The sequence below is a fragment of the Ixodes scapularis genome, unplaced genomic scaffold (assembly GCF_016920785.2).
Source record: "Ixodes scapularis isolate PalLabHiFi unplaced genomic scaffold, ASM1692078v2 PGA_scaffold11__112_contigs__length_91849675, whole genome shotgun sequence".
In the NCBI taxonomy this organism is placed as follows: Eukaryota; Metazoa; Arthropoda; class Arachnida; order Ixodida; family Ixodidae; genus Ixodes; species Ixodes scapularis.
In genome coordinates, this window is record NW_024609837.1 from 88,482,359 (window position 1) to 88,490,565 (window position 8,207).

At 48.6% G+C, this 8,207-nt stretch overlaps 1 protein-coding gene across 3 annotated transcripts in view; it reads right to left on the bottom strand.

Annotated features, from left to right (window-relative positions):
* Positions 1 to 7,542, bottom strand: part of LOC8036586 (semaphorin-1A) — a 205,503-nt gene extending 197,961 nt beyond the window's left edge. The window contains exon 1 of one of the 3 annotated variants that reach the window (XM_029992800.3): positions 7,119 to 7,542. The gene's annotated coding sequence lies outside the window, so the exon portion shown is untranslated. The remainder of the gene's footprint in view (positions 1 to 7,118) is intronic. The other 2 variants (XM_029992801.3, XM_029992799.3) reach the window with 2 other exon arrangements.
* Positions 7,543 to 8,207: the final 665 nt, after the last annotated feature.

Below are 8,207 nucleotides of genomic sequence, written 5' to 3' on the forward strand. Positions count from 1 at the left end.
AGAAAGAAGTCGCAGGAAACAAAATGACGCCGTAGCACAGTCAGCGCCACGAGCGCGTGCAGGGACAATCTCTTTCGCGCGCTTCAGAACAAAATGGCCAGATGTTATCACCCCAAGCAGAGCGCACATGAAGGCACCCTAGTGCGGGACGTATCGCAGGATGGAGGGAACAGCATCCTTGGTTAGGCACGGCCGATCTCTCGCGATTTCGATGACCTCTCCGTTGCTCACGCGCGTAAAATGCCCTACCATGATTATTTTTTCGCCATCAATTGAGGCCGAAGTTATTTGTCGCCCGTCAAAACGCAATGAACCCCCCCCCCCCCCCCCCACCCCCCAAAAAAATAAATAAAAAAAGATTCGGATTTTTTGGGAACAATATATAATGACACTTTAACTCCTTGCCTCGTGGATTTATAGCCTCTACTGCAGCGGGGCTAAGAAGGCCATAGCCACCTTGGCCTTCATTTATAAACAAGATGACACCGCCAATTGTAGTCGGTAGTGCCGTTACATACTGATAGAGAAAGAACGCAGGCTCAGCGCGACGCGGCATTAGCGTCACGAAAATGCGCGGGCACCCGCTGGCTTCGAAGCAAAGGGCCGACCTACGGATCCCCAAGTGGCGGGTTCGAATCCCGGCCGAGGTGCCCGCAATCTGACGGAGACTTATTGCGGCGAAGCGCCGTGCAACCGAGCTTTCGGCTCCACGTCAAAAGATCCCCGGGGGGTCGAAATGAATGCTCAGTCCTTCGCTTGGCCGGGCCATACGCCCGTCGTTCATGTGGCACCACGTAGAACCCCCAAGTGGCGAAAAACAAGGCGTGCTAACGAGTGGAGTCCCACTCGGGGAGGTTCGGCGCTCAAGTGCGTCCTGCATGAACACGCCGAGCACAAGACGCTGTCGTGCCCCGCGCGCTCTCCCACAACACTTCAGTGCACAACGAATACCGAGGCTTCACGGCCATGCCGCGCCACTTCGCCCAGAAAGGACCCTGACCACAGCGCGACTTTGGTCGACATGAAGCCGCGCCACGCAGAACCACGTCCCAAGACCAGAGCCCTTCGTATTACTCAACAGATTATCCGATTATCTCCAGATTATCCGATTATCTCAAGATCATCGTCGCGCAGAGCTGTCGAAGACGCGTAACGGGATGCTAGACGCTTGAAAACGCGCCGTCAAGACAATGATGGAAAGGACCCTGCATGCAAACGGTCGACAAGGACGTCACCATTTTTCTTAATTTATTTACTATATCTTCTTCACATATGCCTAGCTTCACTGTGTCTCGCAGACGTCTCGGCTCGACACCCCACCCCCCCCCCCCCCCCCCCCCCAATCCAGCCGAAAATTGCGTTGCCTTTATTCCATAAAATTAAATTTCATAACTGACATCGTAAAAACCACAGAGCGAGGCGCATTAGCACCCCGCAGCCAATGAGATTATCGCATTAGCCGATAGGAACGCCCGAGTTCCTTAACTCCTTCCCGACCGCGCCCATAGGCTATCGATCACCGGTGATCGATGGTTTCCAAGTGCCGTCCAGAAATTAAAGTTTAGGGTAAAGAATCCACAATCTCGTGGATAGCCAAAGAAAGTTTCGGTTTCAACGTAGGTTTGAGCTTTCTCGAGAGCCGTCGGCCTGGCAAGGTTAGTCCCACGATGGGATGGTTGCAATTGTCTTAACATGGCGAACTGCTTGCATCAGTTTTCCTAACAAAGATGGCCTTATTTACATAATTCAGCTGTACTGTGGCATATTTTTGAGACCTCAAGAGCTTTGGGGGCACTTTGAATGATGCTATAGGCGTCGCTTAACAAATGGTTGTCGGTAAGCATCACTGTAATTTCCAATGATGTTCTGAGACAGCATGCACGTTTTATGTTCCCAACGAGGCGGACAAAAATGCTAAATATGAAGGAAATGCAATCGAGGCTATGGATAAAACCAAGGTAGAGCACAAAGAAAGTATTCTGCTGGGGATGTGCGTGAGTTGTACTATCTGCGTTTCGCCAATATGAGCATTCCTTCCTCGAAATGCGCACGTGTTACGGATGCAACTCTCCGACGAACCAAAATTAGACAACGCCAGAGTACACTAAACTTTCAGAAGAAATAGCCGTGGATCTAGGGCCCATTTTGCACATTTTGAATTTTTATTTGTCGTTTCATTTGACATTGCTGTAGAAGTTTCGGTGAGGCCTCCGTACTTCATTGTATTTTCTAGAAAACATATATTAAAATATTTCTCTGACATTACACCAACCTCTGTTTCCCTTGAAAGAACGACTAATTTGCCACATGCTCATGTGTCATAGAGCTCCATATGCAAATTAGTTAGGAAAATAAGAGCGTTTGCACGGATCCTTTGAAAACCGCTACTTTTCCCATGGCCAGGAAGGAGATAAAATGCCAACCCTACAGCAAAAAAAGAAAAATTGTGCGTACATACGCCTTATTTAACGTAACACCATATGAAATATACATATAAGAAAAATCTGTAACGCCTTATTTACCATAACACCATATGAAATATACATATAAGTAAAATCTATAAACTAAGTACTTTTGTAAGCGGACTTGACAATTTTAAGTGGTTAAAGACAATATGTTTTGTTTTATAGACATATTATTCATATAAAACCAACAAAAAATGGTTGGTGCTGTGCGCCTCACCTCCTTAACTTAAATATCGCGAATTAAAACATTGTTCGAGGCGGGGTTTAGGCCGCACGTCCGGAGGTTTCCTGTCTCGTGACGACGTCCAATCCCCGAAGTGAAGAACCCAGGGGTTCAGTGGAGGTGGGAGACTTGGTAACGTAATGAACGGTTTAATTACATGGTAGCGATACAGTCGTCAAATCCAAGAGAGAACAACGGAGCAGCCTCGCGCTCCGCCTTATATAGGGTCCGTTTCTCCCTCACTCCTTGCCAGGGCAGCCCGTGCGATGCAGCAACCCGTCGTCCAGTGTGACGTAGCCAAAGGTCTCAGCAGTTAGGCCATGCCTCTCTCCCTTTCCCGAGCGCACCAACCACCACGCACACACACACACGTCCCGCTAACGTCACGGGCGCGTTGAGACTTGTTGCCGCAGGCCCCGTCACGCAGGCGACGGTCCCGGACTCGTCGGGACTCGTTTCGCGCAGGCCCCGACAAGCGGGCGACGGTCCCGACAAGCGGGCGACGGTCCCGGACTCGTCTTGACTTGTTTCCGCAGCGTTGAAACTCGGAAGAAGGTCGCCGAAGGTTCCATTCTTAACAACATGTTTAGATACAGTGGAAGCAAAGCGATGCCATTTATGGGCCATGTGAAAGGGAAAATATAGCGAGCCATGGCTGTGCATTCTTTGGTAAAAATGCCTATATACTGTATACTCCGTATATGCACTAACAGAGCGCAAAAGTGATGAATATCTTGGTCTGTAGTAAAAGGAGTATGCAGAACGAGGATTATCTGACTACAGACTAGCACTTGTCCTGTATACTTCTTGTCCTTGGCTTTTTTGCGCTATTTTATACGTTTAACTGACTACAGACTCTTACGTGGGTTATGAGTATGATTCTACTTGGACTCACCACGGAGGAAGCTGACGAAATGTGAATGGATATTGGAAAATAACGGGTTCACTGAGACCGGTCCACGGAAAATGAGCTTTGAAATGTAGTGATTCTTTAGCGAGCTGTACTGATGATCGTCATCGCTGCGTCCTTTGGGTCATACGGGGCTGGTGAGGCCCAGAGTGCTATGACAGCAGCTCACAAAATGGATGCCAGCTACCGAATGTTCGAAATAATTACTGCGGACAAAAAAATTGCTATAATAAAATGGTTAACTACTTAAAAACTCCAATATGTAGTCGATCATATTCGAATGTAGCCTACATTCGAATATGATCGACTACATATTAGAGTTTTTTAGTAGTAAACTTCAAGCAAACTTTACAAATGGTTATGTTTATAACTTGTACGTTCTAACCAAATGTCGGCCGTAACCAGATGTGTTGTAACAGGCGTATATTGTAATACGTCTATACGGTTCGGTGTTTTCGGATAAATCCGAAAAAAAAAAAAAAAACTCAGAAAAACATTTGCCGGGAAAATTTTCGTCAACTCGGATTTATCCGATAAACTCAAAAACATTCAATAAATTCAAGCAAAAAAAAAAAGTATTTAACAGTTTAGTTTGGACTCCGCGCAGGGTCAATGGTCTTGAGAAAATGTCACTCCAGGTTTCTTTCAAATTTCGGACGCTTATGTCGCCAAGGCTCACCAGGACAATATAGGTCTTTCGGTTTATGACAAAAGCCACTGTTTCGGTTTCCAGCTTGGGCCATAGTGCTTCTTAGAGGAAGAAAAGGTTGTGTTTTTGTAACAGGGAAAGCTGCGAACCATTGAGATTTTAATAAAGGGCGAAGAGGGGCGGGCCGTTATTGAAGCCTCCATATTACACCCTTTACAACTTCCCAGCACAGCCGCGGGGTAGGCTGATGAATAGGATGAATACGAGCTTCCTAGCAGCTACTTCCGGGAGTTTATTGATTTTAAGGTTTCGACATTTATCGAAGAAACACTTGTCCGCAACATTAGTCGTGGGACAAATTTGTATTGCCAATGGCAATGGCTTTGACGCTAAACCTGGTTGAAGAATTGTTACTTGATACAAGTTCGTTCTTTCGAAGCCAGCACGGGCGTTTACACCCACGTATTATTATTATACTTTTAATAATAAAAAAAAACACGGCAAAATTGAGAAATCCTCTGACCGACTTCTTTCCCTCTCTCCTCTACTTCTGGTTGTTTAAGATTTTTTCAGTCTGGGGCGTTTTAACAAAATGGTAAATTACACCAGCTCGCCTGCGCCCTCGTCTTTGCAAAATTGAGCTCCGAATTTCGGAAAATTGGGAATCGAACGATAAATTAGAATAAATTCCGAATTTTCGGTAAAAAGGAAACTCCGAAAAACAGCCTCCGAATTTGGCGAAAAATAAACTCCGAAATCACGGAATCCTAAATATGTCTTATGATTATTTCATATGATATTATGGATATATTCATATGATATCATGAATATATTCATATGATATTATGAATATGTGTGGTAGAGGTGCCTACGTTTTCTGGTTTCTTCAAGATGGAGTAACTACGTAGAAACGTGCAGAGCACTGCACGTTTCTGTCGGCACACTTTCGCCGACCAAAAAAAGAAAGAAAATGTCTGCCGAGCACAGACCATGCGAATCGAATGCATTACTCGACCAACGTTCAATGGATCCTGGTCACCCGAGGATTTGCAATAAGGGAGAGCGGGCCATAATGGAGCTCTAGGCATAAGAGCAGCCTGTGTCGCAACATGATGCAACCCATTGCCGTTGCAAAAGCGTCTTGCAGACTGACCTTCGAGCAACCCTGCCAACAGAGCCTGTTTTTTATCCTCGGCCAATAAATGTCCCGGTTGTGCTATATGCAACCACTTGGACGAAGCAAAAACCACTAATTCTCACCCCGAACCCTCGAGCAAGACACGGATACAGGACTGCTTTCCTACCTTATGGGATAGCATTCCAGTTAATTACATTTGTGCATATTAATTTCTTTTATTTTTTCGTATTCATTGTGTTACATTAAGCATGTTTTAGGGGAGAAAAGAATTGAATAATGTAGAGCATAATGTGTGATTCTTCTAAACGAACTAATGCCTTTCGAATTGTATGGCCCTTCCGTCTTGTTAATGTTCCACTAACCATCCTTGGTTCTCGTCTCATTTTTCGAACAGTTATCTACTGCGTGCCTATTTATTTAATTAGAGTAAACGATAGTACCTCCGGGCAGACCGTAGGACACTTCACAGCACTCGGAACACACGGTAAACACCCCGTTCAAAAATTACCGGCTTGAAACTATGCACAAACACTCATGAAAACATAAGCGTCCTCACCTCTCGCTTTCTATTAAATAAATGGAAGACACCACGACACACATAACAATAATAGAAATCGCGACAGAAGTTAATGCTGCCAACTAATTCTGCGGCCAGAAAACATCGCGAACAAAACACCCATTTGGCAATGTTTACAATCCCGGGCACACACGCGCACGGCCGCTCTCTCTTCACGCACAAAAGCAAAACAGACGCCAAGATAAAAGATATTGCAAAATCCGAGTTCCACGAGTGAAGTCACTCGCTTTCGCCAGATTACCGAGGCGGTGTCGACAGACGATCGCAAACGACGCCGAGCAAAAAAAAAAAAAAAAAGAAAAAAGAAAAAGAGTAGCAGAGGGGTCAGGGCGGGGCACCCCCGTAGGGAGGCGAGGGCACGGCCAAGCAACGACCCCAACAACAGACGACCCCCCGAATGGGTGTGGCTACCCCAGCACACTTCAGTGTGGCTCCCCTCCCTCGTCAGCGAACGGACGAGCGGCCCTGGCAAAAACTAGAACCGGAGACTTGCAACCGGAAACGAGGGGACCTCGTTCCGTCTCCGCTAAGCGTTAGGCCCCCAGTGTCGAGGTCGCCGCTTGTCAAACGAGACCCGCAACGCGCGCGCGCGCGGTTGCAGCTGTCAAACGGAGGCCGGAGTCCCTCCATTAGAGACGGTGCAGACAACAAAAGTGAGGGAGGGAGATAAAAACAACGGGAGAAATGACAAGTTGACGTCACAGGTATCGCCGGTAGAACCTCCCCCTTTTTGCCATTTAAAGAGGTAAACGATAGCCACGGGCTTGTGTCCATCCAATGCGGTCTACGGTGAGGACGCTGAACTGAGAGTGCGCGCGTGCTCGTGCACGCGCGTTGCTGAGGCGCGGGGTGGAGCGGATCGGCGTCGGTAGACGAAAGCCGACGCCCGCAGGCAAGGCGAACGTGCTCGTTTAGCCGCATCGGGACGAAGACGAAGCGAGGGGCCCCTCAAAAGGCGAACTCCTCCACTTGAACGAGGCGGCCGCTCTCATCTCCCTTCGCGTACCTCTATCACAAATGAAGGGGCACTCCTTTCACGGGACGTACAATCACAGATGCACACACGCGAGAGCTCCGACGTCCTCTATGACACTCAGAATCCACGAGAACAAGGCTGACCGACGAAGCACTGCGGTTTGAAGGCGGTTAGGCTTACCGGACTCACGCAGAGGGGAAGGCGAAGCTCTGGGCAGCGCGGACCGCACGATACCGCGTCGGCGTCGTCGAACGGCCGGGGGTTTAAATCCAATAAGGTTCACGGACGGAAGACAACACAGCACAGGGGGGGACGACGAACACACAAGCACGTCGTCGGACGAGCCGTAGACGGGTCCCGAGAAGCGTCGTCGTTTTGTTGTTATCCACCAGCGGGCTATCCACCGACCGACGCCACACAGCAAACTCAGCCTCCGCTTACGGCTACCCCACCAACGCAGCCTACACAGCACACACAACGGTCACGGCACGATCACTTCTCCACCCAGCTCCCCTCTTGAAAAGTGGTGCTCGCCATTGGTTGACCCGAGTATCACGTGACGTGCCGTTCGCGCATGCGCGCGAGGAGATATAGAGGGAGGAAATGAAGGAAGGAAGGCAGGCGCGCGGTGCGCTGCGAGCGCGACTAGTCTGCCTACATTTTAGAGTGTTGCAAACTGCGCGATGGGGTCACGTGGTTTATGAGCCACGTTTGCAATACAATGGCGAGAAGGAGGCGAAAGTGTCCTCTCCGTGTCTCGATCTTCTTCAAGCGTTGCTCCGTGGCTAGTCCCCTTGCCACGGAGCAACGCACGCACGCACGCGCATGAGCAACCGAACTGGGCAGGATGCGCAGGACGCGCAGGAGGTGTCCGCCATTAAATTGCAAACACTCTTTATTGTTTGAGCTGCTTCCTCTCTGAAACCAAGGCTCTCTAAGCGCGATTCGGCGGGAACGAAAGCAGACGACGAAAAAATGGCGACCCCCTGTACGTCACCTATCTGTTACGTCTGCGAGGTCTGCAACGAAGAGGAAGCTATCATAATCGGCCGGCTTTTAGTTTGGAGGCCAAGTGAAACAACGCGAAAGTCGAAACCCCAAGGATCCCAGATGCGCAGATGCTTGTTTTGTTTCGGGGGCCTTTTTGTTTGTATTAGTCCGCCACGACGACTGAGTGCGAGGCGGCGCCTCTGGTGGTCTTCGCAGACTGCGCGGCGCTCCTTTTTCCTTTCGATTGTCTGCTGCAATTTTTGTCGTCTGCTGCGGCGA